The sequence below is a fragment of the Staurois parvus genome, unplaced genomic scaffold, assembly GCF_062004578.1.
Source record: "Staurois parvus isolate SC_StPar_1 unplaced genomic scaffold, SC_StPar_1.0 ptg000422l, whole genome shotgun sequence".
NCBI classification, from domain to species: domain Eukaryota; kingdom Metazoa; phylum Chordata; class Amphibia; order Anura; family Ranidae; genus Staurois; species Staurois parvus.
In genome coordinates this window covers 6,230,629-6,250,734 of record NW_028318218.1, presented here as the reverse complement: position 1 = coordinate 6,250,734, position 20,106 = coordinate 6,230,629, and the positions used below count along the sequence as shown (strand labels likewise).

At 41.3% G+C, this 20,106-nt stretch overlaps 1 protein-coding gene across 10 annotated transcripts in view; it reads right to left on the bottom strand.

Moving 5' to 3' along the window:
* Positions 1-20,106, bottom strand: part of GRIA4 (glutamate ionotropic receptor AMPA type subunit 4) — a 440,006-nt gene that overhangs the window by 164,702 nt on the left and 255,198 nt on the right. The window lies entirely within an intron of this gene.

Genomic DNA, 20,106 nt, shown 5'->3' with positions numbered 1-20,106 from the left:
CAATTTTTTTTTATTATAAATATTTATTAATTTATCAGTTCAAGTACAAATCACATTGACATTTCTATTAAAATGATATTCAAACAATATCTACCAATTTGCATAATTTATTTAAATCACTCCCCTCCACCCTCCCTCTTTCCCCTCCCCCCTCACTCAGTCTCCCCCTCCCCTCCCACCCCCCCTCCCTCTCCCACTCTGCGTTTTCTCTCTTCTCCTTTACACCATACATTTCTATTATTTCTAAATCCATTTCTAGGGGTATTATATCTTCATATATCTTATTTTTCTCTATACTCTTCCCATTTTTTCCATTTTGTATTATACATCTCCATCCTATCTATATGCATGTAATACAATTTTTCTGTCCCACAGATCTGATTCATTCTGCCCATCCAATCCTCCTCAGTTGGCACCTCTTTTTTTTTTCAAAACCTAGGTCTCAAGCTCTCCGCTGCGGTCAAATAATACCATATCCCCGAGAACTTATATGATTTCACTGGGAATTCTGTGATATGGAGAAGACATATCTCTGGGTCTAATCCTATGTTAGTTTTAGTGATTTTCCTTATTAAATAGACTATTTTCCGCCAAAACACCTGTATTCTTGAGCACTCCCACCATATATGATACCACGTGCCCACCTCTCCACAACCTCTCCAACATAACCGTGAAATTTCCCCATTCAGTTTATGCTCTACATTAGGTGTGATGTGCCATCTCATCAAACACTTATAATTTATTTCTACTTCCCTCATACTAATGTTTTTGTTAATTAATCTAAGCATTTTCCTTTGCTCCTCCTCATCTATTTCTCTTCCCATGTCTCTTTCCCGATTCTCTATGTATATTAGTTTTGTGTCGGTGTCTAGTTCCATTAATATCTTGTGTATTTTTGCAACTCCCTGTCTCCCATTTCCCCGTGTCTCCAATATTCTCTCTAATGGATTCCACTCTTTTCTAGTTCTTTTAGGCTTTGGGAGGCTCTCAAAAAAGTGTTTCAATTGGTAATATCGTAATCTATCCATCTTATTGAAAACTTCTCCCTTTTTTGGGAAGAGCAATTAACCTACTTGGATGCCTTTTGTGTTGTGGAAACTAACTAGGGTTCAGTGAAATTTTGTTTTCCTTTTGCTGACATTTTGGTGAAAAGTATGAGTTTTTAATGAAATTTCACCATTTTGTCAAAATGCATAGGATCAACGGGGAATTAAAAATTAAGGTTTTTCTTTTTAAGGTACAATGGGATTTTAATTGGTTCCTGAGTTGATGGCTTTTGCTGTCCAGGACCTGGTCTTGCATCATAAACAGTCCCTCTTTAGTCCCATTGTTTTAAAAACGTGAAAACCAAAAAATAAATACATGAAATAACAGTTACAACACACAAAAAAGCACAAAAGCAAAGTAAATGAAATAAACTAAATTACTCTTAATATGCCTCCTAAAAACACACATTTTCTTAAGAACTTCTTTTTTCACTCAAACTTTGCTTAATGCTTAAAAACCAAGAATTTGGTGTAACTGCTAATTTCTTGTCAAAATTAATGGAAACATTTAGCTCATCCTTATACTTAATTGGAAAACAAAGGCAAAGTCTACATGAAAATGGAGAAAGCATAAAAAACCCCCATAAATACAAAGAACACTATATGCAATAAACTACCCTTAATACGCTACCCTTAATATACTACCCTTACTATGATCTGGCATCCAAAACAGGCCCTCAAGATATTTCACTTTTTCTTTGAAGAGAAAAAAAAACAGATTGTGAAAAATGTAAAAAAAAAAAAAACTGAAATCAATGCACATAAATGCACACAAAAAACAACACAAACACAAAGAACACAAAACTAAATAAACTAAAATACCCTTAACCACTTGCCCTCCAGAAGATTTACCCTTCCTGACAAGGCCATTTTTGCGTTACGGCACTGCTTTACTTTAACTGACAATTGCACAGTCATGCAACGCTGCACCCAAATATATGTCTTTTTTCCCCACAAGTAGAGCTTTCTTTCTGTGGTTTTTGATCGCCTGTGGGTTTTTAATTTTTTTTGCTATAAACAAAAAAGACCATCAAATTTGAGAAAAAAGCAATATTTTTGACTATTTGCTATTACACGTCCAATAAAAAAATTTAAAAAAATCAAATTTCGGCATAAATTTAGGACAAATTGTGAAAATGCTCACACTCATGCGCTGCTACACCCTAAATGAAAATAAACAAAGGAAGATTGCTGCACCCACTCACTAAGTGTAATCTCACTTAAAATTTATATAAATCAAGAATGTGTAGTGCGCTAACTCCTCATCCATCATCTGCTATGCAGAGCCATATAAAGCAGTGTGCAGGAGCTGACAGGGGAGAGAACTGTATTGTTTACATACAGTTCTCTCCCCTGTCAGTAATACTCAGCGATCACCAGGTGCCGGTGAGTAATCACTGGCTGGGACCCAGTGATAGACAGCCAAGGCCCGAATGGCAGCGCGCACCTCCTACCCGGAACTGCTAAATCACATATATATATGTGATTTTGCACACCCCTGCTGCCCTGTAGCAGTATTGCTGCTATAGGGCGGAGGGGAAGCAGTTAATATGCCTCCCAAAAACACACATTTTCTGAGAAGAACTTTTTTTCAAGCAAACTTTGCCTAATGAGTGAAACAGAAAGTTTACTCTTAGGCGAAACTGCTCATTTCTTGTTGAAATGAAAGCATCGGCTCATCCTTATACATAATTGGAATACCTAAACAAAGCCTACTTAAAAATGGAGGAAGCATTAAAAAAAACACAAATACAAAGAACACTATATGAAATAAATGGAACTACCCCTACTGCTAAAACAATCTTGCATCAAAAACTGTTCCTCATTAGTCCAGTTATTTCACATTTTTTTCGTTTTAGACAAAAACCACAGTGAAAAATTCAAAATAAAAAATGAAATAAACAATACACAAATAACAGTTACATGCACACAAAAAAAGCACAAAACCAAATACTACATGAAATAAAGTAAACTACTCTTAAAAAGCCTCCCAAAAACACATAGAGGGATATTTTCTAAAAACTGGAGATTACACCAGTTTTAGTAAATCTACCCCATATTCTAAGAAGATTATTCCTTCTTTTCAAAGCAAACTGCCTAATTAGCAAAACGGTGAGCTTCCTTTTAAGCGAAATTGCTAATTTCTTCTTGAATTTAATACAATAGTTCAGCTCATCTTTATACCTAATTGGAAGACCTAGACAAAACCTACATAAAAATGGAGGAAGCATACAAAAACAACACAAATACAAAGAACACTATAAGAAAAAATAAACTACCCTTAAAATGTAAAAAGACAATACAAAAAATCCATGCGCTAAAGCCAAAACCAAATATTTAAACATCCCAGCTGCTGGGGAAAAAAACACTGCCCAAGAATTATAATTATACAAAAATATTAGCAAACCAGTGCCTCGGTGAACAATTAACCAAATATACAAAATTATAGTGAAATCACTCCCACTATGGTGTGCAAAAATCAGTGAAACTACATACAGTAAATTCCATGAATTTGTAAGTGTCCAAACTTTTATATTAAAAGTCTATAACATCAAATCCCTTTGTATTTAGGTGTGCTATAGTCTTCAGATGGGTAAGAGAGGCTTACCAGATAATATTGTCCCTTTATACATAAATGAGTCCTAAACACTTTTTAATGAAGTTAATGTCTGTGGTGGGTTTACCAGGGACATCTCCAACTCTATACTAGATAGGCAAATGGTACTTCCTTCCTTCAATCCACTCCACTGTGATGTAAATTTATGTTATACACAGGCAACCAATTGCACTGCTATCCAGATTTCAACCGATATGGGACAATTTTTTTTTTCTGAATTTTATTTTGTTTCCTCAAATGCTCAGGACCAATGTTAAGGCAAAAAGAGAAACTCATCGTGTAACGTGTTTTAACCTAACTCCCATACACATGCACTAATCCACTTATACAACAATTCACGTGTGCATTCTCTTTAAGAACACCAATCTCCATCACTTTTAGTGAGTGGAAAACACACTTTCCAATTCCCATACACACCTTTAAGAAGATAAATGGAAGGTCCACTGGATATATACATAACAGTAGGCATCTCAGAATTCCTGGAGTGTCCCTCTTTATTGCCAGGGAACCACTTTAAGCTGCTCCATTCCACTCCTTAGTTTGGATTCTCCCTTTATTTCTCCAAGCCCCTTGAGACTGCCACCTTTTATGCCTTTTGGCTCCACAGGCTCAGCATACAAGATAACATGACTCCATAGTGTGATACAGGGAAATATATAAGCACTTTATTAAAAATATACTCACGGTTAATAAAATAACACATCCCCTTTAAAATCACATGAAATCCCAGCACTTCTAGGTCCATGTGCATGAGACGTCACTTTCGCCATATGACTTCCTCAGTTTGTATTGCACTTTTTGCACACCATATTGGGAGTGATTTCACTATACATTTTAAAGTTATCTATTATTGCTTTTGAGAGTAGGTATATTGTTCACTTAAGTGGTGGTTTGCTGATATTTTTGTACCCTTAATATGCTTCCCAAAAACACATTTCAAGAACTCTTTTTTCTAAGCAAACTCTGCCTAATGAGCAAAACTGAGATTTTCCATTTAGGCAAGATTGCTAATTTTTTGTCAAAATGAATGCCATTCAGTTCATCCTTATATTTATTTGGAGAACCCAGACAAAGTCTACATAAATATAGAGAAACCAGGAACTGAAACCCAGGATATTCTCTAACTTAAAGTGAGAGCATAGAATAAACATAAAAAGTACTCTTTACAGTTCTTCCACTGAAAACACACTGCTTTAAAAGAGTTTTTGTTTATGCTTTGTGCATTGTCCATCTCCTAATCATCAATGGAAATAGCTTTGTCAGATCACAAATTCTACCTGTATCATAGTCTTGGAGTAGGTTGTACAAGTACCACTGGCTGCCATCCATGGCACTGGAAGAGTGACAGCCTTCTCTACATCCCTGTAATGTTTCCCAATTTACCCATACTAGAATTAGGCTTGTAAGAAACCATGAAGCAAGGTGAGACCTAATCATGCTTTCCTGAGTCCCATGGCAGGAATCACTATGATATGGTCCTGTAAAGGCTGTATTGTGAAGTTAGAAGACCAATCAAGCTTTTGCTACAGGAATGACTTGTTATGACTTTTAACTCCAACTTGGAGGGTGTTTCTATAAAGAAGAGGAGAGTTGCTATTGAACTCATGGACTAGCCAATTTTTGATAGTGATGCTCAAATCATTGCATTTTTGTATTTTGTAAATAACGAGCCATGGATAAGATAATATAAAGGATTCTTTAAGTTCATAATACAATATTAAAAACAAGGAACTGTATGTAGCTTACCTAAGAGCCCCCACACATAGTATTCATTTTACAAGAACAAGAATACAATCTTTATTTCTTGATTAAACAGTAATGAACCAAATAGCTTCTCAAAAATACAATCATTTTCTAATGCAGCATCTTTTTTTCTATCTAATGTTATGTTAAACAGGTAATAAAGCACAAGCAAGTCGTTCCCAAGGAAACTAGTTGGAACCAAATGTGACAATACACATAAAAGTTACAGGAAAAGATTTAGCACTCATAAGAACTGTTCATCGTCAATAAACCCTAAATATTACACCCTTTTCAGCAGGAAAACTCCAAATGTATGGCCAACAATAAAATATAGCAAATAAATCTAAATTGAAAAAAAAAATTCATATTAGTAGCTTGGTCCATATACCAATAGACTGGTAAAAGCAGGGGTTTCAAACTCAATTTCATTGTGGATCGCTTCAGCATTATGGTTGCGCTCAAAGGGCCAGTTATATCTGTAAAACTAGACGTCCAGAGCACCCCCCCCATCACATAATATGTCAAGAGTCCCCCCTACTATCAGAAATCCAGAGTCTCCCATCCTTCCTTACATCCCTGTGCACCTCACTTACCTTGTTCTGTTGACGGGGCGGACCTGGGAATCAAAAAATGCAAGGTCTGGAGGAGGACTAGAGCAGGGCTGGAGTCTTCTGAATTCTGAGTTCAGGGGAGGCATAGAAGAGGGGGCTGCACAGAGAGGAGCAGGATCTGTAGGAGTTCTGTCCTCCTCTCTGCTGCTGACTGCTGAGATGGGGGGGCAGAGATGAGCCTCTTCACAGCTGCACAGAGAAGCAGATGATCTGCCATACTTACCGGCTCTGTGCATTGGTTCTCCATAGAGCAGCCCTGATCCTCCACTTCTTGGGTCCTCCACTGGTGCTCCTGGCTCCCCCTCTTCTCCATGTGCCACCATAGGAAGCCACTTCTTATGGTGGCACATGTGCGGGCCTATAGACAGGGACTTGATCCCACCCTCTCTCCATCTCACTGAATTGGGTTGACAGCAAAAGGAGCCTATGGCTTCAGATCCTCTTACTGAGTGACGAGGGAGATAAAGACCAGCACTGCTGTTTTCAGGCACAGCGCTGGATTGAGATTGGGCTCAGGTAAGTATTTGGGAGGGGGGCTGGCAATAGGTTTTACAACCTCCAAACATAAATGTTTGATGGCAAAAGGGTGGGCTTTAATGCCCACATACCACACATATGCACTGCTAAGCGGCCGATGTTCATGTGTTGAAAACGCTCTCACTGTACAAAGACCGAGTTGTCAAAGACAGCTCTCGGTCCAGGCTAAAGATTGGTAGCCAACAGGACTAACTGTGGTCATATGACCTCTGATCCTTCCCCCCCCCCCCCACACTGTGTGCATTCAGGGCCATGCATCCGCACCAATGTCAGATTGGGGCATGCATTGATATGTGAAAAGTTTGTAAAATAATTGGATTTAGAGAAAGATCTAGCTTCCACTTTTAGCAAATGTGCTTGTTTGAGGAGAATACGCATTGTATTTGATCAAAGGCTCTGTCCATTCCAGCCTAAAAAGTGCTGCAGCTGCTCTGCCATAGCCTCAGAAGGGCAAAGCCTCTTTCATTTTGACATGTAAATGATCCAATTTGAGTGTTTTTTCCAGATTTCTTCCTGAAACATTGGGGTTGATTTACTAAAGACAAATAGGCTATTCACTTTGCAAGTTCAATTGCACTCCTTTTCACCAGAGCATAGTGAATGTGGTGAAGCTTCACTTTGTAAAGAATACCCATTCAGGTGCAAGAAAAATAAAAAAAACGTCATTCTTGCGTGCACTTTGGATAGAAATCAGAAGAGTCCCCCATTTACTAGGCTCTGGTGAAAAAAAAAAGCGCAATTGCGTTTGCAAAGTGCACAGTCTATCTGCCTTTAGTAAATCCATCCCATGGTATTAAAGAAATGGAATGTTAATAACGCTGAATTTTATGTTAGGCTATTTTCCATGGTTCCATTGGTCCAGCTGGGACCAATATAAGTATGTATGTGCCATACCTTTGGGATTCCCCTGGAAGCTGGAAATCTCTGAACTGCTGCTAGCTTTCAGGTCCTATAACCATACCTGGAATTCAGCTTTAAAGTTATTCACACACATAAAGGTATTCATTATGAAGTATACAATGAGGTTGACTTGCAAAAAGGAGTAGAAAATGTTCACTTTTGAAGTGATTTTTTACTATACAAAATGAAATTTCACCTAATTATAAGCTTGACAAGTAAAGAAAAAAAAAAAGAGATTTTGCTTCCATGTGACTGGATTAAAGCTCAACTCCGAGCAAAAAAAAACAACTTTCCCATGTAGTGGGGTTGTGCCTGCACTGCACAGGTTAACTGCTCATTCTACTGCTATAGTAGCAACTATATTAGCCGAGTGTGAAGTAGGATGTTTCAATTGAGATATCTTGTTATATAAGCGACACAGTGCTACTGCAGACAACAGTAACCTTTTCTCTGCACCCTGGAGTAAAAGGAGACAATAAAATAATTATCCACCCTAAACTCAAACTCACAGCTTTTGTGGCATGCACATGACCCATGGAATGTCAGATAAATATACAATAAAAATAAAATTCTTATTGCAATTTTATCTGATCCAACTAACACTCTCACATAAAACACCTATTAGCAGAACTGCTAACATGACCTCTATCTGCAGCATGGCAAAGCTTTGCTCCAGTTTCCCCCCATTGATTGTTTTAATTGCTATAACCCAAGCTGAATTAATTAAATGATCTTAAAGAAATACATTTAACAGCAGTTAATTAATTCAGCCCTAGTTATTGCAATGGGAAATACTTTGGGGAGATCTTTAAAGCTAAGCTATAATGTGCTAGAAAAAAATGAAATGAATGATGTTTGTATTAGTAAAGATAATATCAAAGGTACAGTACATTTCAATGCAGTGCCCATCCATGCCACGTTTTCCCATGCTTTTTGTGTGGTTGAGCTGGTTCAGGAACGCTACATGTATAAATACATCAGTGGTTCATATAGTAAATTCGGTGTAGAGCTATTCACCCTGAGGTAATCACAGAGGACAAGGGGACACTCTTTATCTGGAGGAAAAGAGATTTAATCTCCAAACACGGAAAGGTTTCTTCACAGTAAGAGCTGTGAAAATGTGGAACAGACTCCCTCAAGAGTTGGTTCTGGCCAGCTCAGTGGATTGCTTTAAAAAAGGCCTGGATTCTTTCTTAAATACATAGAATATAACTGGATACTAATAATAATGGGTAAAGTTGATCCAGTGACTATCCGATTGCCTCTCAGGGGTTCAGGAAGGAATTTTTTTTTCCCTGCAGGGGTAAATAGGATCATGCTTTGCTGGGTTTTTTTTGCCTTCCTCTGGATCAACTATAAGTATAGGATTATCTCTTCTTTTTTTTAACCATCCTAACGGTCTGATTATGTCAGTATTTCTGTGCTCAAAGCGGTACATTGTTTTCAATGGGAATATGTTGTTTTTTATTGTAGGCCTGTAATTCTTAGTTTGCACATCACTGAGCTTAGTCGCAAAATCGTTTTCCGTGTCTGATGACGAATTTCCCCACGAATCATTATCACTCAATTCTGCAAGTGGTTCTAATTTACTATCGCTGTTCTCTAGTTGGTCTAAAAACAACTTTTGACGTAAAGGGACGCTTTTTGGACACCATGGACGTTTCTCAGTTTCCAGGCAGAAAGAACAGTAAAAATGCAGGCAAGGTACAGGACAAAGCACTCGGGACAAAATGTATGTGAAATGGTTTGATACAGTAATGTAATACTATCAGATTTCAGTGTATTGAGTGAATGTCAAATTTTTAAATTTTTGAAATTCCCGCCGGTTCCGTCCCCCGTACTTCCTGTATGTCCCGTACGTCCCAATGCTCACAGGGAACAGAACCCAGAAGACGGATGCCGACATTGGCCGGAGGACATGGTCGGGATGCTGCAGGGGGGACATTGCGGGACCACAGGACAAGGTACAGTAAAGGAAATAAGTATTTTATCCCCTGCTGATTTTGAATGTTTGCCCACTCACAAAGAAATGATCCATCTAAAAATCGAATGGTAAGTGTATTATAACACTGAGAGACAGAATAGCAACAAAAAATTCAAAAGAAATGCATGTCTAACAAATTATGCATTGATTTGCATGTTCATGAGGGAAATAAGTATTTGATCCCCTTCACAAAACATGACTTAGTACTTGGTGGCAAATCCATTGTTGCCCCATGGGATGCAGCCGCATGGCAGAGAACAATGAACAATCCCCACACAATATTAGAACATTTCACACAATACTAGGAAAGATCACCCTGTACCCCTAACAGGCAGAGGGTGCCTTACACATAATGGTGGGAACATGGGAAGCTGAGACAGGGGTCCCCCCACCCCCAAAAGTCACTTCCATCACATATCTCCCCTTTCCGCAGGAGTAAATCCCAGACGGATGGACTCCGAAGTTAGTCTGTACTTCCAGTCCTCACACAGTACCCCAAACAAATTGTTCCATACAAAGCATTACTCACCCAACCAACCTCTGCCTGTCCCATAGAACATACCCGCCGCTGCGGAGAAGTACGGACTGGTCCTTCTCCCTGAAGTCCTCTCAGCCGCTGGGGGGAAGACAGGGTGGCTGGGTCGACTCCATCATGTGGTGGGGGATCTGGGCCGACTGCCCAGCATCCCTGGGTTATCCAGGTGGTGACTGTAGTCTCGTCCACTTTGACTTGATGGACATCCCCAAGTGTTCGCTAAGTAAGGCTGACATCCTCTTGCCAAGGGTCTTGCCAATGCCAGACCCTTTTCTGGGGTTGTGTCAGTGGAGACCGAAGTCCCATCCACGGACATCAGCTCAAGCTGCTGTTGTGAGGTGCCGATTGCATCCTCTTCCTGTAGCTCCTGTGGTGCTGATTGTTGTGGGCAAAGGACAACCACGCCATGCCCTGATGCCAGCTCTTCTGCGAGAGGCGTGCCGTCTGGTTCCTCCTCAACAGAAAAGTCAATCAAATCCCCAGTCTCTTGAACTGGTGTCTGGGGATAGGGGTTCACCAACTCCTGTCTGTGGAACTCAGAAGATGTTACCAGTGCTGGGCAGAGTTCACTAATGTTTGGCCTTGTTGCCAGGTCTTCTGCTGGTTCATCCTCAGCAGAGAAGTCTATCAAATCCCCAGTCTCTGGAATTGCCACTGCCGATTCTTGGGCATGCTGCCAAACATGTTTTAGCAGTTGCCTGTATGCCCTTTCCAGATGCAGTTATTTCTTCAGCAGGTATTCCAGATCTGGTTCAAGCTCTGAGACCCCTGTGAGACCGAACATAGCCTCTGTCTTCTCGCAACTCCTCCAGGGTAGGTTCTCCTCCATCGTCAAACACAAAATGATCTGTAAGGCTCTCCCACAGCAATCCAGGCCCAGCATAGCCATGTCCCTCAGGAGAGCACTCTGTTGACACCCCTAAATATTCCTGCTCTGCGTACCATTGCAAAGCCCAATATCTGTTGTCCAGTTGTATCTCCTGCTGGACCAGCCTGTCCAACTCAGTCACCCATTGCTCCTGGGGTTGCTCTCCCAGGATTGGCATCCGTAACTTCCAATGGTCCTTGGCCCTTTCCCCTGGGGTTGGATAGCACTTGCCTTTGTCCATACCAGCAGCCTGGAGGGCTCCTCTCCAAAGCACCTCCCAAATCCGCTGCCTGAGCTCCAGGTACTGATCCGTAGACACAGTCCTGGGGTATGTTGCAAGAACACTCTGCAGCAGCCCTGGGAACTCTGATGCCAGGTCCATGTCTCCACTGGGGTGACTGACGTCTCCTTTCCTGATCTTGGATCCCGGTAGTGGCTTGGATGTGTTCACAGCTTGGAAGCACAATCCCACCGCTTGCCACCAATGTAACGGAACCGGACCCAGACCGCACTTGGGTATTTCCGTTGGACTCCAGCTTCCCCATCCGAACACAAATCCCCGGACACCACCGCTGATCATGCAGGAAATAGACAGTACCAAACTCTCTTAAGTCAGGAAGTCAACTGCTTTATTTTAGCACAAACACAAGATATATACACAGGGCGGGGAAAAGAACCAGGAACAGGAAACACATCAGCAGGCCATCCCATCGGGGGGGGGGCTTCCAGAAACACCTGCCACCAAACCAAGACACACAATAGGACAATGGACAACCACATGGCAGTGAACAATGGACAACCCCCACACCAATACACAAACATTACATCCCATAATAGTTTGCGAGAACCATGGGATGCAGCCGCATGGCAGAAAACAGTGAACAATCCCCACACAATATTAGGACATTTCACATAATACTAGGACAGATCACCCTGTACCCCTAACAGGCACAGAGTGCCTTACACATAATGGTGGGAACATGGGGAGCTGAGACAGGGGTCCCCCCACCCCCAAACGTCACTCCCGTCACAGGGGTGTACTCATTTATGCTGAAGACTGTAGGTGAAAAGCACTACATGTATATTAAATAAAATCATAAAGTTTATTACACATCCAAATTAAAAAGAATGGACAAAGACATTAACATATGTCTATTTTAAGGGTTCAGACAATATTTACATCCAAATGATTTACATGTAGTCTCAACATGGAGATGGCAACAAGGATGGCAGGACATGTTTTGGGGACAAATCCCTTTCCTCAGAGCTGTGACAGCTCTGAGGAAAGGGATTCATCCCTGAAACACATCAGCAGGCTGACCGCACCATCAGTTGGACACCCTGCCATCCTTGTGGCCATCTCCATGGCCTTATAGGGTTTACATACATGCTATGTTTGTGAGTATATTTTTTGTTCTTTTATATTTTTAATAAACCTTGGATAGTGCACAAAGTGTTTGCGCCACCTGTATGCTTTTTCCCAGTTTGTTGATCTCCCCATCTGAGGAGGGCTGCATCTCCGGAACATTATCCTATTTATGCATCTGATCCCCTGGCCTTCCCCTGGCATTGGCTCCCTTGAGGCGCTGGAGAGTTTTCACTTCTATCCGCTTTCATAGAGGGGTATACTTTATTAAAATTTTATGTCTAAGGTTTACAACCACTTTAAAGGTATCTCACAACTGAGAGTTAATCCTGGAAATGCATAGAAGGAGCACAGCACCTACTCAGTACTCCAGTTTTCAATGCACTTTGTATGCTGTGCTATGCATTACAGTAGCCCACCTATCTCAGCAGTCTATATACTGTTCCTAATAATTAGAGTGCAACACAGTGTATAATGGATGATGTAATTGCATTGGAGAGGTGGGAACAAAGTTAGTTGGAGAAATTCTAGTGGTCAGACACATGAAACAATCTGATTGAACGCTTTTTCACAGAATTGGATAATAGGATTGAATCTATGAATTATAAAAAAAAGACACATACTGTGTCATCAATCCATTTCAAGCAAAACCAATCAATTTTATTGAAAATATTCTGATTAGTCTTGACAGTAAATCTAATAGTAGGAAACACAATAGAGAGTCTTAATTGGGAACTCCTAGTCCAATAAAAAATATATGGCATTTAAATTTGCTACAAAAGTCTTAAACATTTATTTAAATATGTTCCTTAAAACCCACAAAGGGTATACATCCACCAAATGCCATTACAAACCCAGTGGTCACCTTGTAAGAGTAAGGGTGGCATCATCACTGTTGTCAGGGCTTGGACTTGAACCTCTACTGTGTCTGGCAGTAATGCTTCCCACTGAGCTACCTGGGATGCTGGATAACACTGTGCCTGATCTATTGGCCAATCCTGCCTTGCTCCTTGTTTTCTGATGAACCTTGAACTCCTTGCTCCTCCCATGAACTTCCTGATTTAAGCCATGTCTCTGCACTTCCTGTTTGCCAGATTATTGTGCCTTCTCCAGTCAGTATATCGCTTTTGTCTCTCCTGCTGCCATCCATACCTTCGCTACCGACCTTTGGCTTGTTCCTTGACTACGACTCTGCCTCATCCCAACCTGCTACTGCTTGTTACCAACCCTTTGGCTTGTTTACTGACTACGCGTCTACTAGATCCCTACCTGCCATATCAGTTACTGGATCCTGGCTTGCTCACTTCCTGGCGGGGCAATCCTGAGAACTGCGACCTGGTACTAACACGCAACAAAATCCATCTCCACCATCACAAGCTCTGGTGAATACCGGTTAGTGCCTCAGTACCTCAGGTGAGCCTGCGTCATCTCTCAGGGTGACCTGCTTGTTTACCTATCCTGTTGGTTGGTCTGCTGCTATAGCTACTGGTCTCTGAACGTGACAACTCTGCTCTACATAGCAGGCAGCAGAGCTGTAAGAGGGATCCATAGGCCCCACCCACTACAGGCTGCCTGCAGAAAACTACAGGAGGGGGCGGAGACAAGACCTGTCATTCTGCACATGGAAAGAGAGCAGCAGTGACTGGTCTTTATTACAGGAAGTTCCTACACAGAGACAAAGTTTCACACTGTACAAATATGGAGGAATTACACAAGGCACACCAAGATTCAAGGCAGAATACACGTCTCTATTTAGATGAAATTTTCTTATCCTGGAATTCAGCTTACCTTCAGTGTGTTACGTCTAGTAAATCTTCTGTGTACACAAAGCGTCTCCTGTAGGACCAGGAGACTGCTTGCAGTTTCTCCTCACCCTTGCTCCCTCTCATGCACAGCCCCCTGTGGCCCAGCGTCTGTAGATAATGAAGGTCCTGATCCTACGATTGGGAGCCATTCAGAAGCCTTCCTCAGTGAATGATCACTGTGCCAGCCAATCACAGTGATCATTCAGTATACCATTTGTAAACAACAACAAAAGTAACAAAGTAGTTGTCTTATCTACTCAGTTCCATGACATACATGTATTTGTGAGCGAGAGAGCTGCAGCTCTGCACAAGGAATTATTTAACCCTTAATGAACCTGTGCCTGCGCTTCTTTAACCTTTATTTTACTATTTAACCCATTAATTTCAGTAGATCACCCTGTATAAGCATTATTTAAAGGGGAACTTCATCCAAAAGGGGAAGTTCCACTTTAAGGCCTCCTCCTCCCTTCCTCTATTACATTTGGCAATCTTTTGCCCGTTCCCACTTCAGCTTGGATCACATAGGCGATCCGAGCAGAAATGTTCTTTCACCCCTCCCTCCTTGCAGTGTTCTGGGACACAGCACAGGTCACAGAAGACTGTGGGACCAATCACAGTACACAGCGCAGCTAGCACATGTACAGTGGGCACCTGGCTGTCATAGCTAAGATGCCGGAACTGGGGACCAAGGACAGTATTCAGCGCCCCCTCGGGTGAGCACACCGCTGTATCCGGGGACAGGTAAGTGTCTGTTTATTAAAAGTCAGCAGCTAAAGTTTTTGTAGCTGCTGACTTTTAATTTTTACAAAAGCTCAGCTTTAACAGTTTTATCTCCTGTTCTATGTTTCCATTTTAAATTGTTTGTTGGAAAAAATAGAATAAATTATTAAAAAACACATATATACATTATTAACTTTAAGAGTTTACTGTTAAAAAAAATACATGCTAAATCTGTATTATTTGAACTCAGTAAGAACTTTAAATTACTGTTGCATTACGAGAAAAAGTTGAAATTTTTTTTTTTATTTCCTTTCAAGTAGCTTTAACATGCTTAGTACCAAAAATGTAACTTTAGTGCTGAAGTAAATAGATCAAGCAGCAGAAAAAAATGTATACATTGTTCCCACAATAATGGTGCTTGTATTCAAATTATTGCTGATCAAACTTGAAAAAGAATTAATTTTTTTCAAATTTTTACTTTATCTTTCTCCCTTAAAATGCAAATAAAATTAAAACAATTCTCAGAAGACCTTAGAATCACGAAAAAGCTCAGTTTGTCCCAAAAAACAATATATATATAAATTCTGTATCATAAGTACTTACAAAGTTATAGCTTCTTGAATACACTCAGGGCAGAAATGTGAAGTGGTTAATCATATTAAAAATGACCTTTTCTTTTCAATCTGAAGCTGCTAAAATTTTCGAAAACTGTTAAAAAATAATCAGTGAAATATGGCAGCCTGGAGGCAATCTGTACAGATTTGTATGTAATTTCCTGCTTGTGTAAAATCTTAGCCATCCCCAGCAGGAAAGGAATTTCATTTTTGCTGAGATGCTCCCTAAGGGTTAATTACTTCTAAAGGGATGCAGACACTGCAACATTTCTCATTACAACACTGAAAGTCCCCAAGGTGGTTATAAGATACTAGACCCTCCTATTCAAGTATCAGTCTTGCAAGGACTTGGTGAAACAAACTGCTATTTCTTCAGAACAGGAAAGGGTAGGACTTTGCTACAAAATTTGTTAAAATGCTTCTAATCGTTCACCCAAAGGGGATTTTTTTTCCTCAACAAAAGTGGAGTTACATTTTAAATGCATGGTGCATCAAACAATCTTTTCATGTAATTCTGATTATTCAACCACTTGAAGACCGCGATACGTATGTAAACGTTGCTGTTTTCAAGGGTTTTTTTTTTCAGCTGAAGGCCAGCTTTCTATTGAAAGCGGTGCTATCGACTATTCAGCCACTGGAACGCTTTCCATAGCAGTGTAAAGGAACGCCCCCCCACCACTCGCTTGTGGTTCTCGGGCTTACTGTTAAAACTGGTGGGTCTGACAGTCCGGCCAGCTGAAAATGGAGGCGATGAAAGACTCTATGATTACATCTGGTTGGCAGTGGAAGTAAACACATTTTTTATCTTTGTTAAAGCAAAAGTTAAAAAATTATTTATTTTTTTTATCTTTTGTTTTTAAAGGTAGAGAAGAGATTCATGATTTTTCTGACCCCAGATCTCTTCTTAAAGAAGACCTGTCATGCATATTTTCTATTACAAGGGATGTTTACATTACTTGTAATAGGAATAAAAGTGATAAAAGACCATAAATATCTTCTCTACCTTAAGAAAAAAATATTTAAAGTGCCCCCCTCATCCCTCCATGCTCTCACGCAGAAGCAAACGCATACGTAAATCGTTAACGCATATGTATACGGTGTTCACAGCACAAATGTGAGGTATAGCCACAAACGTTAGTGAAAGAGCAATAATTCTAGTGCTAGACCTCCTCTGTAACTCTAAACAGGTAACTTGTAAAAAATTTTAAGGCATCGCCTATGGAGATTTGTAAGTACCGTAGTTTGTCTCCATTCCACAAGCGTGCACAATTTTAAATCGTGACATGTTAGATATCTATTTACTCACTGTAACATCCTCTTTCATGTTTTACAAAAAGAATTAGGGTATATATTGTGGGGTTTTTATTTAAACTCACTAAGTGTATTTTTTCCCAGAATTGCGTTTGAAAAACTGCTGCGCAAATACCACGTGACATAAAAAATTGCAACAATCGCTATTTCATTTTCTAGGATCTTTGCTATAAAAAAAAATATATAATGTTTGGGGGTCATAAATCATTTTCTAGCAACAAATATACACTTAAACATGTAAACAAAACCTTGAAAATGCTTCAAGTTTAAACCATTTTTTCATTTTATTATTTTGGAGAGGAGGTGTTAGTACCCGTTCACATATATGCGGATTGGATGCCGTTTGAACCGCATCCAATCCTTATGACATGTGAAATACCATTGCTTCCTATGGTGCCTGTTTACACATGTCTGGTGCACGGCCGGTGCAGATTCAGTGCGAATTCAGTGCAGTTTTAAAAAGAGTCATGTCTGATTTCTGAGCAGTGGCTATAGGTTCGGCTGCTGATTACAGGCTATTGACTTCTATGGGAACTGTTCCTAAACCACATATGTGTGAACAAGATAAGATCCTGTCCTGAACCTGACGTGAACCTGTGAACAGCTACTGTATCAATTAGCTGTGAAACCTGAGCGTCAATCCGCACTGCATATGTGTGAATCAGCTCTAAAAGATTTTTGTACCCAACATATTACAGTTATGCTCTGTGGGAAATGCCATGATGCCTGCGTATTCATCCTGCACTGCATTGCAATTGAACCTGTGAACAGCTACTGTATCAATTAGCTGTGAAACCTGAGCGTCAATCCGCAATTGCATATGTGTGAATCAGCTCTAAAAGATTTTTTGTACCAAACATATTACACTTATGCTCTGCGGGAAATGCCGCGATGCCTGCGTATTCATCCTGCACTGCATTGCAATTGCATTGCTCTTGCGATATGCTGCAGGTGTCAAAACACGACACTCAAAATACAGGTTGCAAATGCATTGCTTTGCCTGCGATGGTTCACACAAATCAACTATGCGGTCTGGTTGAGGTGCGGCTCCAAAAAAACGGTGCTTGCATGTCTTTGGTGGGATCCAGTGTGATTAGAGCATATTCTAAATTAATGGGGTCAAATCACACCACACTGAATCACATGTGAATTGAACAGGAATCTATTCAATTCACATGTGGTTTATGATGTGAATCAGGGCTAAAATATGTATTTGTATGTGTTATATACAGGTGAAACTCGAAAAATTAGAATATCGTGCAAAAGTTCATTTATTTCAGTAATGCAACTTAAAAGGTGAAACTAATATATGAGATAGACTCATTACATGCAAAGCAAGATAGTTCAAGCCGTGATTTGTCATAATTGTGATGATTATGGCTTACAGCTCATGAAAACCCCAAATCCACAACCTCAGAAAATTAGAATATTTCATGCAATCAATAAAACAAGGATTGTACATAGAACAATATCGGACTTCTGAAAAGTATAAGCATGCATATGTACTCAGTACTTGGTTTGGGCCCCTTTTGCAGCAATTACTGCCTCAATGTGGCGTGGCATGGAAGCTATCAGCCTGTGGCACTGCTGAGGTGTTATGGAAGACCAGGATGCTTCAATAGCGCCCTTCAGCTCTTCTGCATTGTTCGGTCTCATGTCTCTCATCTTTCTCTTGGCAATGCCCCATAGATTCTCTATTGGGTTCAGGTCAGGCGAGTTTGCTGGCCAATCAAGCACAGTAATCCCACAGTCAATGAACCAGGTTTTGGTTCTTTTGGCAGTGTGGGCAGGTGCCAAGTCCTGCTGGAAAATGAAGTCAGCATCCCCATAAAGCTTGTCTGCGGAAGGAAGCATGAAGTGCTCCAAAATCTCCTCGTAGATGGCTGCGTTGACCCTGGACTTAACCACTTGCCTACCAGGCACTTATACCCCTTATTTACCAGGCCAGTTTTCAGCTTTCAGTGCTGCCGCACTTTGATTGACAATTGCGCGGTCATGCAACATTGTACCCATATGAAATTTTGATCATTTTTTTTCTCACAAATAGAGCTTTCTTTTGGTGGTATTTAATCGCCACTGGGCGTTTTACTTTTTGCGCTATAAATAAAAAAAGTGCAAAAAATTAGAAAAAAAAAAGTTTCTTTGTTTCTATTATAACATTTTTAAAACAGGTAATTTTTCTCCTTCACTGATGTGCGTTGATGAGGCAGCACTGATGGGCACTGATAGGCGGTACTGATAGGCAGCACTAAAGGGCACTGATGGGCAGTACTAATGAGGTGGCACGGACAGGCGGCACTGATAGACAGCACTAATGAGGTGTCACGGATAGGCGGCACTAATGTGCAGCACTGATAGGCGGCACTGATAGGTGACACTGATGATGGGTACTGATAGACGGCACTGACTGGCATCACTGCTGGGCACTGACTGGCGGCACTGACTGGCACAACCGCTGGACACTGACTGGTGGCACTGACTGGCAGCACTGCTGGGCTGCACTGGTGGGTGGCACTGGTGGGCGGCACTGGTGGGTGGGCACAGGTGGGTGGCACTGCTGGGCACAGGTAGGTGGCACTTCTGGGCACAGGTGTGTGACACTGCAGAGTGGCACAGGTGGGTGCACTGCTGGGCACAGGTGGGTGATCTGCTGGGCACAGGTGGGCGGAGCTAGTGGGCGCACTGCTGGGCACAAGTGGGCGGAACTTGCGGGTGCCACTGCTGGGCACCGATCATCAGGGCACTGATCATCAGTGCCCTGATGATCAGTGCCGATCCTCGCTCTGACAACTGCCGGTTCTCGGCAGTACTTTCCTCGCGATCTGACAGCGTGAGGAAAGTGCAGCCGAGAACCGGCACTTGCATTTCCCTCTGATCAGCGTGTCATTGGACACCGCTGATCACGTGGTAAAAGGCCGCTGTGATTGGCCTTTTACCACATCACGTGATCAGCTGTGTCCGTAGGACACAGCGATCATGGAGATCGCCGGGTGCGCGCCCCCTGGGGCGCGCAGGAGAGCGCGTTCTGGGAGGACGTCATATGACGTCCACTCAGAACTGGCCGGCCGCAGTGCAGCCGTCATTCGGCTATCTGCGGTCGGCAACAAGTTAATGAAGTACAGTGGACAAACACCAGCAGATGACATTGCTCCCCAAATCAACACAGACTGTGGAAACTTCACACTGGACTTCAAGCATCTTGCAGTGTGTGCCTCTCCATTCTTCCTCCATATTCTGGGTCTTTGGTGTACAAATGAGATGCAAAAGTTGCTCTCATCAGAAAAGAGGACTTTGGACCACTGAGCAACAGACCAGGTCTGTTTTTCTTTAGCCCAGGTAAGACGCTTCTGACGTTGTTTGTTGTTCAGGAGCGCCTTGACAAGAGGAATATGACATTTGAAGCCCATGTCCAGGATCCGTCTGTATGTTGTGGCTCTTGATGCACTGAG